The sequence below is a fragment of the Lynx canadensis genome, chromosome B3 (genome assembly GCF_007474595.2).
Source record: "Lynx canadensis isolate LIC74 chromosome B3, mLynCan4.pri.v2, whole genome shotgun sequence".
In the NCBI taxonomy this organism is placed as follows: domain Eukaryota; kingdom Metazoa; phylum Chordata; class Mammalia; order Carnivora; family Felidae; genus Lynx; species Lynx canadensis.
In genome coordinates, this window is record NC_044308.2 from 26,182,064 (window position 1) to 26,202,086 (window position 20,023).

Consider the following 20,023-nt stretch of genomic DNA (forward strand, 5'->3'; position numbering starts at 1 on the left):
TTTATCAGTAGGAACAGCAGACATATATGGGGTGGTGGTGTGACCACATGGCTCCAAGAAGTCAGGCCACTCTCATCTCTTGTTCACAATTTTATACTATGCTGAGCCTACTGATGGGGCCCCACTGTGCATTTAAAAATCAATTTACAAGAGACCCACTTTAGACCTAAAGACACCTTCATTGAAAATAAGGAGATGGAGAACCATCTATCATGCTAACGGTCAACAAAAGAAAGCTGGAGTAGCCATACTTATATCAGACAATCTAGACTTTAAAATAAAGAGTGTATCAAGAGATGCAGAAGGGCATAATCAAAGGGTCTATCCACCAAGAAGACCTAACAATTATAAATATTTATGCACCAAATGTGAAAGCACCCAAATATATAAATAAATTAATCACAAACATAAAGAAACTCATCAATAGTAATACCATAATAGTAGGAGATTTCAACAGCCCACTCACAGCAATAGACAGATCATCTAATCAAAAAATCAACAAGAAAACAATGGCTTTGAATGACACACTGGACCAGATGGACTTAACAGATATATTCAGAACATTTCATCCTAAAGCAGCAGAATATACATTCTTCTCCAGTGCACATGGAACATTCTCCAGAATAGACCATATACTGGGACAGAAATCATTCTAAGTAAGTACAAAAAGATCGAGATCATACCGTGCATATTTTCAGACCGCAATGCTATGAAACTCAAAATCAACCATAAGAAAAAATTCAGAAAGGTAACAAATACTTGGAGACTGAAAAACATCCTACTAAAGAATGAATGGGTCAACCAAGAAGTTAAAGAGGAAATTAAAAACTATATGGAAGCCAATGAAAATTATAACATCACAACCCAAAACCTCTGGGATGCAGCAAAGGCAGTCAGTAATAAGAGGAAAGTATATAGCAATCCAGGCCTTCCTAAAGAAGGAAGAAAGATCACACAGATACACAACCTAACATTAAGCATAAGAAGCTGAAAAAAGAACAGCAAATAAAACCCAGAAACAGCAGAAGACAGGAAATAATAAAAATTAGAGAAGAAATTAATGTTATAGAAAAAAAAAAAAAAAAAAAAAAACAAAAAATTAAAAAAAAAAAAAAAACAGTAGAACAAACCAATGAAACCAGAACCTGGTTCTTTGAAAGAATTAACAAAATTGATAAACCACTAGCCAGTTTGATCAAAAAGAAAAAGCAAAGGACTCAAATAAATAAAACCCAGAATGAAAGAGGAAAGATCACAACCAACATAGCAGAAATAAAAACAATAATAAGAGAATATTATATGCCAATAAAATGGGCAATATAGAAGAAAAGGAGAAATTCCTAGAATCATATACACTACTAAAACTGAAACAGGAAGAAATAGAAAATTTCAACAGACCCATAATCAGGAAGGAAATCAAACTGGTAATCAAAAATTTCCCAAAAAACAGGAGTCCAGGGCCAGATGGCTTTCCGGGGGAATTCTACCAAACATTTAAGGAAGAGTTAACACCTATTCTCCTGAAGCTGTTCCAAAAAATAGAAATGGAAGGAAAACTTCCACAATCTTTCTGTGAGGCCGGCATTACCTTGATTCCAAAATGAGACAGAGACCCCACTAAAAAGGAGAACTGTAGACCAATTTCCCTGATGAATATGGATGCAAAAATCCTCTACAAGATATTAGCCAACCGGATCCAACAATACATTAAAAATATTATTCACCACGACCAAGAAGGATTTATACCAGGGATGCAGGGCTGGTTCAATATCTGCAAAACAGTTAATGTGATTCATCACATCAATAAAATACAGGGCAGGAACCATATGATCCTCTCAATAAATGCAGAGAAAGCATTAGACAAAATACAGCATCCTTTCTTGATAAAAACCCTCAAGAAAGTGAGGGATAGAAGGAGCATAGCTCAAGGTCATAAAAGCCATATATGAATGATCCAACATTAATATCTTCCTCAATGGAGCAAAAATGGCAACTTTGTCCTTAAGGTCAGGAACAAGACAGGGATGTCCACTCTTGCCACTGTTATTCAACATAGTATTGGAAGTCTTAGCCTCTGCAATCAGACAACACAAACAAATAAAAGGCATCCAAATCAGCCAGGAGGAGGTGAAACTTTCACTCTTTTCAGATGACATGATACTCTATATGGAAAACTAAAAATATTCCACCAAAGAACTGCTAGAATTGATTCATGAATTCAGCAAAGTTTCAGGATATAAAATGAATGCACAGAAATTGGTTGCATTCCTATACACTAACGATGAAGCAACAGAAAGAGAAATCAAGGAATCGATCCCATTTACAGTTGCACCAAAAACCATAAAATATCTAGGAATAAATCTAACCAAAGAGGTGAAAGATCTATACACTGAAAACTATACAAAGCTTATGAAAGAAATTGAAGAAGACAAAAAGAAATGGAAAAAGATTCCATGCTCCTGGATAGGAAGAACAAATATTGTTAAAATGTCGATACTATCCAAAGCAATGTATATATTCAAAGCAATTCCTATCAACATAACACCAGCATTCCTCACAGAGCTAGAACAAATAATCCTAAAATTTTTATGGAACCAGAAAGACCCCGAATAGCAAAAGCAATCTTGAAAAAAGAAAACCAAAGCAGGAGGCAATACAATCCTGGACTTCAAGCTATACTACAAAGCTGTAATCATCAAGACAGTATGGTACTGGCACAAGAACAGACCCTCAGATCAATGGAACAGAATAGAGAACCCAGAAATAGACCCACAAACATATGTCCAACTAACCTTTGACAAAGCAGGAAAGAATATCCAATGGAATAAAGTCTCTTCAGCAAGTGGTGCTGGGAAAACTGACAGCGACCTGCAGAAGAATGAACCTGGACCACTTTCTTACACCATACTCAAAAATAAACTCAAAATGAATTAAAGACTGAAATGTAAGATAGGTATCCATCAAAATCCTTGAGGAGAAAGCAGGCAAAAACCTCTTTAATCTTGGCTGCAGCAACTTCTTACTCAACACGTCTCCGGAGGGAAGGGAAACAAAAGCAAAAATGAACTACTGGGACCTCATCAAAATAGAACAAAACATTCAGCAAAACTAAAAGGCAACCAACAGAATGGGAGAAGATATTGGCAAATACATATCAGATAAAGGGTTAGTATCCAAAATCTATAAAGAACTTATCAAACTCAACACCCAAAAAAACAAATAATCCAGTGAAGAAATGGACAAAAGACATGAATAGACACTTCTCCAAAGAACACATCCAGATGGCCAACCGACACATGAAAAAATGCTCAACATCACTCTTCATCAGGGAAATACAAACCAAAATCGCAAAGAGATACCACCTCACACCTGTCAGAATGGCTAACATTAACAACTCAGGCAACAACAGATGTTGGCGAGGATATGGAGAAAGAGGATCTGTTTTGCATTGTTGGTGGCAATGCAAGACACTCTGGGAAACAGTATGGAGTTCTTCAAAAAACTAAATATAGAACTACCCTATCACCCAGCAATTGCACTACTAGGTATTTATCCATGGGATACAGGCGTGCTGTTTCAAAGGGACACGTGCGCCCCCATGTGTATAGCAGCACTATCAATAATAGCCAAAGTATGGAAAGAGCCCAAATGTGCATCGATGGATGAATGGATAAAGAAGATGTGGTATATGCATACAATGGAATATTACTTGGCAATCAAAAAAATGAAATCTTGCCATTTGCAACTACGTGGATGAAACTGGAGGGTATTATGCTAAGTGAAATTAGAGAAAGACAAAAATCATATGACTTCACTCATATGAGGACTTTGAGAGACAAAACAGATGAACATAAGGGAAGGGAAACAAAAATAATGGAAAAACAGGGAGGGGGACAAAACAGAAGAGACTCATAAATACGGAGTACAAACTGAGGGTTACTGGAGGGATTGTGGGAGGGGTGATGTGCTAAATGGCTAAGGGTCACTAAGGAATCTACTCTTGAAATCCTGGTTGCACTATATGCTAACTAATTTGGATGTAAATTAAAAAAAAAATAAAGAAATAAAACAAGCTAATTAAAAAAAATAAATAGAAAAAATCAATTACAGGTCTAATTATTTTTGGAGTGTGGTGGTCCTGTGTCCCTATCTTGGTTATAGAGCACCCTCTCTCACTCCCTTGCATGTATTAGCACTATCCTAATGTCAGTGGATGCTAACTTCACTTCCTACTCTTAGAAGTTATCCTTTCTGGAAAAGAGAGCACTTGCAAGATTCACTTCCAGAGGAGTGTTCATGAATATTTGGGCAATGAGTGGTGTCCAGTACTTTGGAAAGAAGAAAGTGCACTTATCATTTGTACTGATATTTAACTTCCTAAAACTCGTATTTCATACAAATAATAACACAGGAAAGGATTTTATGTAGAAATAAAATATACTAGCAAAGTGGAAGACAATTTTTATAGAAAAAAATCATGTACTCTTAAAAAAGTTATCTTTTTGATTTAATTTAATTTTTAATTTAATTTTTAATTCCAGTATAATTAACATACAATGTTATACAAGTTTCAGGTGTATGATATAATGACTCAACAATTCTATACATTAGTCAGTGCTCATAATGACAGGTGTACAATGACAATTTCTTTCACCTATTTCATCCTATCCTACACCCCTATCCTTCACCCACCTATTTCACCCCTATCCTTCACCCACCACCCCTCTGGTAAACCATTAATTTGTTCCCTATAGTTAAGAGTCAGCTTTTTGGTTTATCTCTCTCTTTCTTTTGTTACTTAAATTTCACATATGAGTGAAATATATATATATATATATATATATATATATATATATGTGTGTGTGTGTGTGTGAAAAATGTGAGATATATATATTCATCAGTCGATGGAAACTTGTTCTTTCAATCTTGGCTATTGTAAATAATGTTACTATAAACATAGGGGTACATATATCTTTTTGAATTAGTATTTTTATTTTTCTTTGAGTAAATACTCAGTAGTGGAATTACTAGATCATATAGTAGTTTACTCTTAAATTTTTTGAGGAGCCTCCATACTGTTTTCTACAGTGGCTGCACCAGTTTACATTCCTACCAACAGTGCACAAGGGATATTTTTCTCCACATCCTAACCAACAGTTTTTATCTATTATCTTTTTGATGATATAACTATTCTGACAGATGTGAGGTGACATCTCATTGTGTGCTTGATTTGCATTTCTCTGATAAGGAAATTGAGCATCTTTTTGTGTGTCTATTGACTATCTGTATATCTTCTTTGGAGGAATGTCTGTTCAGTTCTTCTGCCCATTTTTAATTGGATGATTTTTTTTGGTGTTGAGTTGTGTAAGTTCTTTATATACATTAGATATTAATCTCTTATCAGATATATAATTTGTAAATATCTTCTCCCATTCTGTAGGTTGCATTTTTATTTTGTTGATTGTTTCCTTTTGCTGTACAGAAACGTTTCATCTTGATGTAGTTCCAATAGTGTTTACTTTTGCTTTTGTTTCCCTTGTCTCAGAGGACATATCTAGAAAGATGTTGCTATGGTCAATGTCAGAAAAATTACTGGCTATGCTATCCTCTAGGATTTTTATGGCTTCAGGTCTCACATTTAGATCCTTAATGAATTTTGACTTTAGTTTTGTGTATGGTGTAAGAAAGTGGCACAGTTTAATTCTTTGAATTTAGCCGTCCAGGTTTCCCAACACTATTTATTGAAGAGACTATTTTTTTTTCATTGAATATTCTTTCATCCTTCGTCATAGATTAATTGACCACATAATGGTGGGTTTATTTCTGGGTTCTCTATTATGTTCCATTGATCTATATGTCTATTTTGTTCCAGTACCATACTATTTTCATTACTACAGCTTTGTAGTATCTCTTGAAATCTGGGATTGTGATACCTCTAGTTTTGTTATTTTTTAAGATTGTGTTGGTCATTCAGGGTCTTTTGTGGTTCCACACAAATATTAAAGTTCTAAAAGATTCACATCTTCAATTTCAGTGTTTCATACATTCCATGAGAAGGTTCTACATATAACATCCTTTTTTCTTAACATAAGATGACGTCCTAGAAAATTGAAGGTGCAAATCTTTCAGAAATTTAATGTTTAAAAAATAGGGGAAAAAACAATTTTGGGTCTTGCCTGACTCTTTTGTAATGGTTAAGGTCCAAGGGGCTGCAAATTTGTCTCTGAAAAGGTCCTACCTCCAGTGCCAGGGGCATTAATGGGGAGAGGCAAACACCACTTTTGGCTGCATGTGTTTGTAGCCAGAAAAATTAGGGGCTTAGGGGGCTGCCTTAGAATTTAGGCAAGCATCTAGGCACCTACACCCACCCTGGTTTTCTTTACATATCTCCATGCAAAGGTGTACCTTACAGTGGGAAAGCACATCATTTGCATTACTTTTCAAAATTGATTTTAAAGTTTTCTTTGCTTAATTGCAAAGCACTAATCAACTAGAAATTAACTTGTAAGTATTGTAACTACCTTCCTTCAAACTTTTCTATATATGCAAGAATTTTGAAGTCTCTGCCAATGTGCAGTGATACGAAAAGAGAGCCACACTACCATGACTATTTGTAAAAGATGATATACTTCATATTCTCACTTCTACCATGGCCTGGCATACTTTTTTCATGAATTAGTGTATCTATTGAATTATTTTATATATTTATTAGTTACTTATATTTAATATACATTTGCATAATATAGATATATATACACATACTTAGAATAAACTTCCAAAATTTTTTAAAATTAGGACTACATGAAGATGACTAAATAATTTCTTGAAAACAAATGACCCTAATGTGTTAAGTTCAAACTATTTATTTCCATGATGGAATTAAAAATTATATTTGGATCGTTATTTTTCCAACTTGCATGGAGAACCTTTGTCATGAAGAGGTTTTGAAGCATGGCCAAGTTTTCACTGCCCTAAGTAGTGAGGCGGGATTGGTACCCAGGCAGCCTGGCTCCAGGCTGTGCTTTCATCAGAACACACTGGAAGAGGAATCAGAAGGTGTAACAGGACCAGTTGGCTCTGCAGTTTTTCCCTTAAGAACAACATGAGAAGATGAGGCTAATAAATCTGAGTGGACACTCAGATCTGGGTGTTCCCAGTCCCTTGTGTTCGCAGTCATGAAGTTACTTGTGATGTCCCCATTTTTTTAGAAACCTGGGAAGAAGAAAGCAGCTTTGAAAGGTACTTCCTGAATAGAGAAAGGTGGGGCCAAGATGGTGGAGCAGCATGGAAGTTCTCAGCTTCTCTTGTCCATGAAATGCAGCTAGATCAACACCAAACAATTTCGTACACCTAGGAAATTGATCTAAGGATTAACACAACAATCTGCATAACTTGAGCTACAGAACTTGTCAGGTATGTGGTGCAGAGAGGTAAAGTTGGGGAAAGGGAAGCCACGGAGGGTAAGGACCTGCTCTTGTGGAGAGAGGACACAGAAAATGGGGGAGAGTGTGGCACATCAGGAGAGTACAGGAAAAGCATTCCCCCCGAAAGTAGCTGGAGAGAAAGAGGAAGAGTGAAAACACCCACAAGTTACTGAACAACAAATCTGTTCCACAAAACCACTGATGGGGAGAAAGGAGAGGGTTTCAATACCATTAGGACTCTATGAATGGGAGCACAGAGTCATAAATTCTGGAGCTTAATACCTGGAGGTGCTCTGGTGGGGAAGAAAGTGAATCCCTAGCATCAGGCAGCGAGGTCTGAGGGGTCCATTGGCCACACAAGGAGAAATGGTTCCCCTGCTTTTAAGCGTTTGATAGAGGCCATATGGCCTTCCCACAGACAAAGGCCCCAGTGGACTCCAGAGAACAGCCATGTTTGCTGGTATTGGAACAAAGAAGCTAAAGTGCAGTGAAACCTGGCCCTGGCTATGTGTTGTGATTTGCCAAAATCTCTGAACCTTAGCTGCTGTGCAATCACATGCATATTATCTGGGGCAAGCCAGCACTCAGTCATTGCTCAGTGACACTCTCCCAAAGGGTCTGAGCAGGTGAAAGTCACAGGGCCCTCAGAAGTGAGGGGTTTGGAAATACAGCTCCATCTGAGATAAAATTCAGAAGGCAGGTGCTGCCTGACAGGCTGATGGCTTGAACATGGACAGTGTAGATGCAAGGAGTGGACAGAAGCCTGAGACAAAGGATGGATGTTTGATTGCAGGTCAGTGAGAGGTAGAATTCCTGTTCTAGAAACTAGGAAGCTGGGTGACATTATTTTCACCTCCCCTGCACATGTGCGTACATGCACATGTGCACGCACACACCAATCTACCCGACTAAGCTGAGCAGCGCCACCTGGAGGAGAACAGAGATGTTAAACCAAGTCCCGTCCAACTGCACTCTCCAAGTGCATGCTCTAGAGGACTACTACAAGTCCCTACACCTGCTTAGTGTAGGGACTGTAAGTTCTTCATAGTTTGAGTTCTGGAGGAAACCAGATGTAACATCATTTGGGTTTCATTCTGTTTGCTGTTTCATCAAAGGGCCATTTTTTCCTCTCCTTTTCTCCTTTCTTTAATTTTTTTTTCGACACAGAAAGAGAAAATTTTATTTTTATTTTACTTTAATATTTTTAAAATTCCTCTTACTATTTTTTTATTTTTTATATTTTTAATTCTATTTCACCTTCATTTTATTCTATTTTATTGTATACATTTTTTTAAATTTAACTTTTTCTCACTTTTTTTCTTTCTTTCTTTTCTTTCCCCTATTTCTCTATTCTATCAAGCTTCTTTAAACAACCAGACCAAAATACACCTAGGATCTAGCTTCCGTTGTTTGATTTTTGGTGTTGTTTTTCATTTTTAAAACTAAAATTTTTATTTTATTAATTCTTTTTCTTCCTCCACAATAACAAAACAAAGCAATTCATCCCCCCACCAAAAAAAAAAAAAAAAAAAAAAAAAAAAGGACAGGGAGAAATAACAGCCAGGGGCTTAATCAACATAGACATAAGCAAGATATCTGAACTACAATTCAGAATCATGATAATAAGAATACTAGCTGGGGTTGAAAAAAGCATAGAATCCCTTTCTGTGGAGATAAAAGAAATAAAATTTAATCAGGATGAAATTAAAAATGTTAAAACCGAGGGACACCTGGTGGCTCATTCAGTTGAACATCCAACTTTAGGTCAGGTTATGATCTCGTGGCTCATGAGTTTAAGCCCCACGTTGGGCTCTGTGCTGACAGCCCAGAGCCTGGAGTATGTTTCAGATTCTGTGTCTCCCTCTGTCTCTGCCCCTCCCCTGCTCTCTGTCTCCCTCTCTCTCTCAAAATAAATAAACATTAAAAATATGCTATAACTAAAATGCAATCTTAAGTGGTTGCAATAGTGACAAGTATGGACGAAGCAGAGCAACGTATCAGTGACATAGAGGATGAAGTTATGGAGAATAATTAAGCAGAAAAACAGAGTGAAACAAAGGCAAAAGAGCACAATACAAGAATTACAGAACTCAGTGACTTATTAAAAAGGAATAGCATCCAAATTATGGAAGTCCCAGAAGATGAAGAAAGAGAAAAAGAGGTAGAAGGTTTAGGAGAATAAATTATAGTAGAAAACATTTCTAACCTGGGTAAAGATGCAGACTTCAAAATTCAAGAAGCACAGAGAACTCTCATTAGATTTAAAAAAGTCGGCTATCAACAAGGCATATCATAGTCAAATTCACAAAATACACAGACAAAGAAAGAATTATGAAAGCAGCCAGAGGAAAAAAGTCCTTAACCTATCAGGGAAGACAGATCAGGTTAGGCAGCAGATCTATCCACAGAAACATGGCAAGCCAGAAAGGAGTGGCAGGATATATTCAATGTGCTGAATTGGAAAAATATGTAGCCAAGAATTATTTATCCAGCAACATTGTCATTCAAAATACAAAGAGAGATAAAGAGTTTCCCAGAAAAACAAAAAATTAAAGGAGTTCATAACCACTAAACCAGCTGTACAAGAAATTTTAAGGGAGACTCTCTGAGGGGAGAAAAGATGAAATGGAACAAAAAAGGCCAGAAGCAACAAAAACTAGAAAGGACCAAAGAACACCACCAGAAACTCCAACTCTACAGACAACACAATGGCAATAAATTCATGTCTTTCAGTATTCAGTTTAAATGTCAATGGACTCGGGGCACCTGGGTGATTCAGTTGGTTAAGCATCTGACTTTGGCTCAGTTTATGATCCCACAGTTCATGAGTTTGAGCCCTGTGTTGTGCTTTGTGCTGACAGCTCAGAGCCTGGAACCTGCTTCAGATTCTGTGTCTCCCTCTGTTTGCCCCTCCCCTGCTCATGCTTTCTCTCTCAAAAATAAATAAACATTAAAAATAAATAAATAAATAAATAAATAAATAAATAAATAAATAAATATCGGTGGACTAAATGCTACAATCAAAAGACATAGGGTAACAGAATGGATAAGAAAACAATATCAATCTATATACTGTTTACAAGAGATCCTTTTTGTTTTATTTTATTTTATTTTATTTTATTTTATTTTATTTTATTTTAGATTAAATATAATTTATTGTCAAATTAGTTTCCATACAACACCCAGTGCTCGTCCCAACAGGTGGCTTCCTCAATGCCCATCACCCACTTTCCCCTCTCCCCCAACCCCCTTAAACCCTCAGTGTGTTTTCAGTATCCAGGAGTCTCTTATGGTTTGCCTCCTTCCCTCTCTGTAACTTTTTTCCCCTTCCCCTCACCCATGGTCTTCTGTTAAGTTTCTCAGGATCCACATATGAGTGAAAACATATGGTATCTGTCTTTATCTTCCTGACTTATTTCACTTAACATAATACCCTCTAGTTCCATCCACGTTGCTACAAATGGCCAGATTTCATTTTTTCTCATCGCCAAGTAGTATCCCATTGTATATAGAAACCACATCTTTATCCATTCATCAGTTGATAGACATTTAGGCTCTTTCCATAATTTGGCTATTGTTGAAAGAGTTGCTATAAAAATTGGGGTACAAGTGCCCCTATGCATCAGCACTCCTGTATTCCTTAGGTAAATTCTTAGCAGTGCTATTGTTGGGTCATAGGATAGACCTATTTTTAATTTTTTGAGGAAACTCCACACTGTTTTCCAGAGCTGCTGCACCAGTTTGCAGTCCCACCAACAGGGCAAGAGGGTTCCTGTTTCTCCACATACTTTCCAGCATCTGTAATACAAAAGACCCATTTTAGACAGAAAGACACCTTCAGATTGAAAGTAAGAGCATAGAGAAACATGTATCATGCTAATGGTCACCAAAAGAAAGCTGGAGTAGCCATACTTATATCAGACAAACTAGATTTAAAATAAAGATGATAACAAGAGATGAATAAGGGCATTATATCATAATTAAGGGGTCTATCCACCAATAAGGTATAACAATTGTAAACATTTATGCCCCCAATGTTGAAGGAAGCATATGTATAAGTCAGTTAATCACAAACATACAGAAACTCATTGATAATAATACCATAATAGTAGGGGACTTCAACACCCCACTCACAACAATGGACAGGTCATCTAAACAGAAAATCAACAAAGTAACAATGGCTTTGAATGACACACTGAACCAGATGGACTTAACAGATATATTCAGAACAGTTCTTCTTAAAGCAGCAAAATACACATTCTTCCCGAGTGCACATGGAAGATTCTCCACAATAGATCACATGCTGAGACACAAATCAGAACTCAACAAATACAAAAAGATTGAAATTATACTGTGTGTATTTACAGATCACAATGCTATGAAACTTGAAATCAATCACAAGAAAAATTTTGGAAAGGCCATGAATACATGGATATTAAAGTACATCCTATGAAAAAATAAATGGGTTAACCAAGAAACTAAAGAGGAAATTAAAACGAATATTGAAGCCAATGAAAATGAAAACACAACAGCCCAAAACCTTTGGGATGTAGCAAAGGTGGTCATAAGAGGGAATTATATAGCAATCCAGGCCTTCCTGAGGAAGAAAGAAAGGCCTCAGATACACAACCTAATCTTTCACCTTAAAGACCTGGAAAAAGAACAGCAAATAAAACCCAAAACCAGCAGAAGACAGGAAATAATGGCATTGAAATAAAAAAAAAAGACAACAGTAAAACAGATCAATTAAACCAGTAGCTGATTCTATGACAGAATTAACAAAAATGATAAACGCCAAGCATGCTTCTTAAAAATAAAAAGGAAAGGACCCCCCAAAAAAATAACGAATAAAAGAATAAAGATCACAACCAACACTGCAGAAATACAAACAATAAGAGATTATGAACAATTATATGCCAATACATTGAGCAATCCTGAAGAAATGCACAAATTCCTAGAAACATATAAACTACCAAAACTAAAAGAAGAAGAAATAGAAAAGTTGAACAGACCCATAATCAGTAAAGGAATGAATTAGTAATCAAAAATCTCCCCCCAAAATAAGAGTCCAAGGCAAGATGGCTTTCCAGGGGAATTATACCAAACATTTAAAGAAGTGTTAACACCTATCTTTGAAAGCTATTCCAAAAAGTAGAAACTGAAGGAAAACTTCCAAACTCATTTTATGAGGTCAGTGTTACCCGTATTTCAAAGCCAGACAAAGACCCCACTGCAAAGGAGAACTACAGACCAATTTCCCTGATGAACGTGGATGCAAAAATTCTTAACAAGATACTAGTTAACTGGATCCAACAATATTTATCCAATAATAAAGTATTATGATCATGATCAAGTGGAATTTATTCCTGGGATGCAAGGCTGCTTCAATATCCACAAATCAATTAATGTGATGCATCATATTAATGAGAGAAAGAAGAACCACATGATTTTCTCAATAGATGCAGAGAAAGCATTTGACAATATATAGCCTCTTTTCTTGACAAAAACCTTCAAGGAAGTAAGGGTAAAAGGATCATACCTCAATATCATAAAAGCCATCTATGAAAGACCCACTGCTAATATCATCCTCAATGGGGAAAAATTGAGAGCTTTCCCCCTAAGGTTAGGAACATGACAAGGATGTTCATTCTCACCACTGTTATTCAACATAGTGTTGGAAGTCCTAGCCTCAGGAATCAGACAACATAAAGAAATAAAAGGAATCCAAATCATCAAGGAGGAAGCCAAACTTTCACTCTTCGCAAATGACATGATACTTTATGTGGAAAACCCAAAAGATTCCACCAAAAAACTGCTAGAACTTATCCATGAATTCAGCAAAGTCACAGGATATAAAATCAATACACAGAAATCGGTTGCATTTCTATACACAAAATAGAAGCAGCAGAAAGAGAAACCAAGGGATTGATCTCATTTACAATTGCACCAAAAAAAAAAACCATAAAATACCTAGGAATAAACCGAAACAAAAAGGTGAAAATCTATACATTGAAAACTATAGAAAGCTTATGAAATAAATTGAAGAAGGCACAGAAAATGGAAAATTATTCCATGCTCATGGATTGGCAGAAGAAATATTGTTAAAATATCAATACTACTGAAAGAAATCCAAATATTCAGTGCAACCCACTATCAAAATAACACCATCATTCTTCATAGAGCTAGAACAAACAATCCTAAAATTTGTGTGGAACCAGAAAAGACCCTGAATAGCCTAAATCCTAAAAAAGTAATCCTAAAAAAGAAAACCAAAGCTGGAGGCGTCACAAGTCCAGACTACAAGATGTATTACAAAATTGTAATCATCAAGCCAATATGGTGCTGGCACCAAAATAGACACATAGATCAATGGAACAGAATAGAGAACACAGAAATGGACCCACAAACATACGGCCCACTAACCGTCAACAAAGCAGGAAATAATATCGAATGGAATAAAGATAGTCTCTTCAGCAAATGGTGTTCCTAGAGGAGAAATCAGGAAAAAAAAAACTCTTTGACCATTGCCACAACAACTTCTTACTCAACATGTCTACAGAGGCAAGGGAAACAAAAGCAAAAATGAACTAGTGGAACTTCATCAAAATAAAAACCTTCGACACTACGAAGGAAACAGTCAGCAAAACTAAAAGGTAACCAACAGAATGGGAGAAAATATTAGCAGATGACATATCAGATAAAGGGTTATTATCCAAAATCTATAAAGAACTTATCAAACTCAACTCCCAAAAAATGAATAATCCAGTGAAGAAATGGGCAAAAGACATGAATAGACAGTTCTCCAAAGAAGACATCAAGAGGGCTAACAGACACATGAAAAAATGCTCAACATCACTCATCATCAGGGAAATACAAATCAAAACCACAATGAGATACCACCTTACACCTGTCAGAATGGCTAACATTAACAACTCAGGCAACAACAGATAGATATTGTCAAGGATGCAGAGAAAGAGGAACACTTTTGCACTGATGGTGGGAATGCAAACTGATGGGGGTGCAGTCAGTATGGAAAACTGTATGGAGTTTCCTCCAAAAATTAAAAATGGAACTACTATATGACCCAGCAATTGCACTACTTGGTATTTATCCAAGGGATACAAGTGTGCTGTTTCGAAAGGGCACATCCACCCCAATGTTTATAGTAGTGCTATCAACAGTAGCCAAAGTATGGAAAGAGTCCAGATGCCCATTTTCTGATGAATGGATAAAGAAAATGGGGTATGTATATACAATGAAATATTACTTGGCAATCAGAAAGAAAGAAATCTTGCCATTGTAACAATATGGCTGGAACTAGAGTGTATCATTCTAAGAGAAATTAGCCAGTCAGAGAAAGATGAAAATCATATGACTTCACTCATATGAGGAATTTAAGATACAAAACAGATGAACATAAGGGAAGGGAAGCAAAAATAGAATAAAAACAGGGAGGGGGACAAAACAAGAGTCTTAAATACAGAGAACAAACTGAGGGTTGCTGGAGGGGATTGGGGTGGGGGGATGGGCTAAATTGGCAAGGGGATTTAGGGAGGATACTTGTTGGGATGAGTACTATGTGTTATATAGAGAGAATGAATCACTGGGTTCTACTCCTGAAATCATTATTGCACTATATGCTAACTAACTTGGATGTAAATATATAAATGAATAAATAATAAATAAATGAATAAATAATAAATAAATAATAAATAAATAAATAATAAAATTGGAAAGAAAGAGAAAGAAAGAAAGAAAGAAAGAAAGAAAGAAAGAAAGAAAGAAGAAAAAAAGAAGAAAGAATCAAAGATTACCTCCTGTGCCTTCACCTTGTGCTGTATCTGCGGGTTCCCAGAAACATTCCCAGTTATGGCATCTAGAAGGTATTTAATACCCCTTTTGAGGACTAGAGTCACACAACTATGAGAATATTAATGTACATTTCCTGTATTATTTGTAAAGGAACAAAATAATATTTTTAAATCATTTTTGAATTTTCAGAGATAAGAAAATGTTCCTGATAAGTATCTGTCTTATCTTGATGATAAATATCATCAAGCAGTGAGAAATGGAAACTATTTCCATGAAATTCTTTATTTTGGATGTGCAAATGCAATTTATATCCTCTGTAGTGAAATATCCTCTCTAGTGGTTTTCTTTGATCTGCTTTCCCTGTAATACCAACTTCTTCAACCATGGATTTTACTACAGTAATTACAAATCATCATTTGATTCCAATCCCTTTGTGAAAACATAATAAATAATGATTTTTAGATAGTGGAACACTATATTCCATTTTCAAATGAAAATAATAATGAGGTATTTGCAGTTCATACAGAAATTCCAAAAAAATACCCTAAATACAAATGAACTCTTAAACACCTATATAACAACTCCAAAATTATATCTGAGAACTGACTGGTTATGAATTATAATGTTATTCCACACCGCAAACAACACACGCTATGATGATAGAGAGATAATAGTTAAAGGATAATAAAGATACTACTTAAATTGGGCCCAGCTTTGCTATAGGTTTAGTAGGTTTGACTATGTGAAGGTCACATACCATGAAGGGCTAAACTTTCCAGGAAAGGGAGTGGAATTGAAAATCATAATGCTAAAAGTGCAACAACTGATGATTGAGCCTATCAGTTAGCTTGCTGTATAACAAACCATCCTAAAATCTAGTTTTTTATTATTTTGTATTATTCTTGGATTGGATTGGCAAGTCGTCTGATCTGGGATGGCTAGTCAAGGATGGCTTTACTCACCTCTCTGGGTGTTGGCTTGACTTGAGCTGATACCATGGAAACATATGGGCATTTCTCATTTCCGGCAGATTGGCCTATCTCATTCATTTGGTGGTGGTTTCATGGTTCCCAAGAGCAGCAAGATAGGCTACCCCAGCACTCAAGACTTTCCAAGTTTCTTCTGCTGTTACATTTTCTATTAAGCCACATGCCCAAGACCATGAACAAAGTAAAAGGAATTCTTATGGCTGTTTTTGCAAATAACTTACCATAGTACAGTACACACTTTCATCCAGAACCACCTACCTCTTAAAATTTTTGCTGATGTGCACATAAAGATTCAATATAACAGATTTTCCACTAGATTGTAAATTAGGATAAAAATGTAAACTTTTATAGAGAATATTGAGACAATGAGAGTTTGGATAGAAAGGGTAGGTGCATTTTCAAATGGAAAACCCAGAAGTGGAAGAAACTGTGTTTAAGCACAAATGTTATGAACAGCTTTGGATAACTTTGTGTTTTACTTCTGACACTTTCAACTAACATGTTGCCCATAATTGAGATATTTGAGCAGCCTTTAATTGGCATGCGTCTGTATTACAATTTTATAAAGAAAACTTCCCATGACTTCCTTTACTAATATATTTACCCATCAGTACCAGGTGATGTGCTGATGTGCTGGGGATCCAAGGAAGATAGCCTCTGTCCCTGGGATGTATGTCCTTTGCAAACCCAGTATCCGAGTCCCTGTTGTTTATTAATCAATCAATTTCACCCTCTTCTATAGCAAAGGAAAGTAAAGGAGTGTTGGGAAGTAATTTTCTAATTTTTAGAAGTCACAGATTGATATCATTAAGAAGCATAATTTTTCTTCCGTTTTGTCAAAATGCTCCACATGCTGCAACAATTCATGGCCTATTTAGGAATCTTTAAGTTCTCCAATTATTAAAACAAATTAGGAACATAAGGTCTCCACAAGCATGATGATTTAAATTGGGGGATTCTGCACATTTATCACATGTTACATTTACTACTATTTTAAACACATTAATTTCACAGCTATTTATGAATTATATAAAATGTTTATTTGTAAGAATGATTTTTTTCTTCTTCAGAAAGGAAAATTGATTAGTGACATTGTAAATAAGTTTATGAAAAACATAAAAATATTTCTCTGTGGGTGGGAAGTGTTTCTTCAACATTTAGTAAAATGTAGACACAATAAAACATCCATCCCATGCACTACACACACTATTCACATTATACCATCTTGAGTTGGAGTTTGTGGCAAGGCTTTAGAATAAAGGAAGCATCCTCCCAAATCCCTCTGCCTCCAACCCCAGAGCATCATGGGGTGTTCCTTTCCCTTACAAGAAAGTAATATTGGAGGTGGAGACAGGAATCCATGACTCACTCTGTAAGCTGAAGCCTCACAGATGGTTTCTGAAAACAATGGTTCCCTCTTTATCTCTGGTTTTGCTTTCTGTGGTTTCACTTGCCCTCAGTCAACCTCAGTTCTGAAACTGATGACCCTCCTTCTGATCTGTTGTTAGGACAGTAGTCGCCTAACATTATATCACAATGCCTATGTCATTCATCTCACCTCATCTCATCACGTAAGCATTTTATCATCTCACATCATCACAAGAAGGATGACTACAGTACAATAAGATACAAAGAGAGAGAGAGAGAGAGAGAGAGAGAGAGAGAGAGAGAGAGAGAAAGCACATTTGCATAACTTTTTTTGCAATATATTTGTTATAATTGTTCTGTTTTGTATCAGTTAGAATTAACCTCTTACTATGCCTAATTTGTAAATTAAACTTTATCATATGTATGTACATATAAGGAAAAAAAGAGTATATTATATGGTCCAGTACTATCTGTGGTGTCAGGCATTCAGTGGGGTTCTTGGAACATATTCCCCAAGGATGAGGGGGATAACTGTACTTCATGTAGAATTCAAACATATAAAATTTCCTTTTAGTGGCAGGGCGTAGAACTTGTGTAGAAGTCATTCTATCTCATCCTTTTTGCAAAAGTTAAGACAGAAATGAGTGAAATGGAAAATTACTTTCAACAGTAGAAGGCTAATGTAGGCATGAATATGGAAATATAAAATGTTGCAATTGGAAGGGCCCTACGTTTAATCTACACCAACCACCCCATTGTGTAGATGAGGAAACTGAAGCTGAGGAAGGTAAACAATCTCATGTGGTTTGTAAACAGGGTGAATACGGAGGGAACTTCTGCACTGGGCTTCTTCCTTTTACATGTCTGGTGGTTTCTTCCTCTAACCAGATTTCAGCCACCTCTAGGGAAACAGATTTTAACTGTGTAGTTTAGAGCAATTAGTGCTTAGCAGTTGTGGGACTTGATGAACATTACTTAATCTCTTAAACCTCAGTTTAACCACTGGGAGGAAGGGTTATTATAGTCTCTGTATCAATAATCAGAGACTGGAAGGTAAAGAAACATTTGCACCTCATATCTTGCTGTATGATTTACTGATTTCAAGTCAGCATTTTTAAAATGTTTTATTGTGGGGCACCTGGGTGGCGCAGTCGGTTGAGCGTCCGACTTCAGCTCAGGTCACAATCTCGCGGTCCGTGAGTTCGAGCCCCGCGTCGGGCTCTGGGCTGATGGCTCGGAGCCTGGAGCCTGCTTCCGATTCTGTGTCTCCCTCTCTCTCTGCCCCTCCTCCGTTCATGCTCTGTCTCTCTCTGTCTCAAAAATAAATAAACGTTAAAAAAAATTTTTAAATGTTTTATTGTGAAAGTATATAACCTGTGCATTAGTGGGAATAGGAAGTAAAGGTGATAGAGGAGAGGAAGAACCTTTGTAGGACACTCTTTGTTTTGCCATTTTTACACAATAAAAACAAGCACTTAGAATTTTGGAGCCCTAAATTCAAACAAATTTTGACATATTGAGTAACTTTGGTAAAATACCTCAAGTTTTCTGAGTTTTAATATCCTTGATATAATATAGATTTTAAAAAATCTGTATGATTTTAGGTTTTTTTGTAAAATATAGTTGGGACTTTTATAGAGAGTATTCTTTTTTTAATTTAAATTTTAGTTAATATGCAATGCAATATTGGTTTCAGAAGTAAAATTCAATGATTCATCACTTACATACAACACCCAGTGCTCATCACAAGTGCCCTCCTTAACACCTATCACACATCTATCCCACCTCCCTTCCACCTCTCTCCATCAACCTTAAGTTTGTTCTCTATCATTAAGAGTCTCTTGGGGTTTGTTTCACTTTCTTCTCTTTCCCACCTTCCCCTGCGTCCATCTGTTTTTTGTTTGTTTGTTTGTTTGTTTCTTAAATTCCAAAAATGAGTGAACTTATCTGATCTTTATCTTTCTCTGATTGACTTATTTCACTTAGCATAATGCATTCTATCTCCATCATGGCATTGTAAATGGCAAGATTTTCATTCTTTTTGATTGTCAAGTAATATTCAGTTGTATACATATACCACATCTTTTTTTTTTAGTTTATTTATTTATTTTGAGAGGGAGAGAAAGAGCACTAGTGGAGGAGAGGCAGAGAGAGAGGGGGAGACAGAGAATCCTAAGTAGGCTCTGTGCTGTAAGTACAGAGCCCTACATGGGGCTCGATCCCATGAACTTTGAGATCATCAGCTGAGCCAAAATCAAGAGCTGGACAAGAGTCCATTAGGACTGAGCTAGACAGGCACCTCAGTATACCACATCTTCTTTATCCATTCAACAGTTAATGAATATTTGGGCTCTTTCCATAGTTTGGCTATTGTTATTAATGCTGTTATAAACATTGGGGTATATGTACCCCTTCAAATCTGTATTTTTG